We start from the raw sequence: 509 nt of genomic DNA on the forward strand, positions 1-509 counted from the left end.
AAAAAAGTAGAAATAAAAAATGTTTTTAATATTTTTTTAAAATTTATCTACATATAAAATAATTTTTTTCTATTAAAAAGGTCTTGTAAAAAATAAATAATTTTTTAAAAAATCAATTCAAACATAGCCTTTATTAAGATTTCTTTAGTTACTAATATACTTGGAATTTCCTTATCGATGGAGATACGGGTGCATGGGATCTAGCATATAATTAGTAGGTTGATAAAGAAGTTATACACTTATGCGTGCTTGGAGTAAATAATATCGGCGGCTAGAATTAGATTATTACGATTTCTTTATTTTAAAAAAAGAAGCCCTGCACTCTTTTACGTTTATTCATAAATTGGGGCTTTTTTGGACATGTTGCGTTTTAATATAAAATTAATTAATAAAAAAATGAACAGCATATTATACCATATTAATTTCACAGTAAACTACACCGTACCAATCGAGTTAGCTTACGTGTGGTTAAAAATTAAGTGGACCTAATTCATTTTAAATCTAATTTT

This window comes from Arachis ipaensis, chromosome B06 (genome assembly GCF_000816755.2).
Source record: "Arachis ipaensis cultivar K30076 chromosome B06, Araip1.1, whole genome shotgun sequence".
Lineage (NCBI taxonomy): Eukaryota > Viridiplantae > Streptophyta > Magnoliopsida > Fabales > Fabaceae > Arachis > Arachis ipaensis.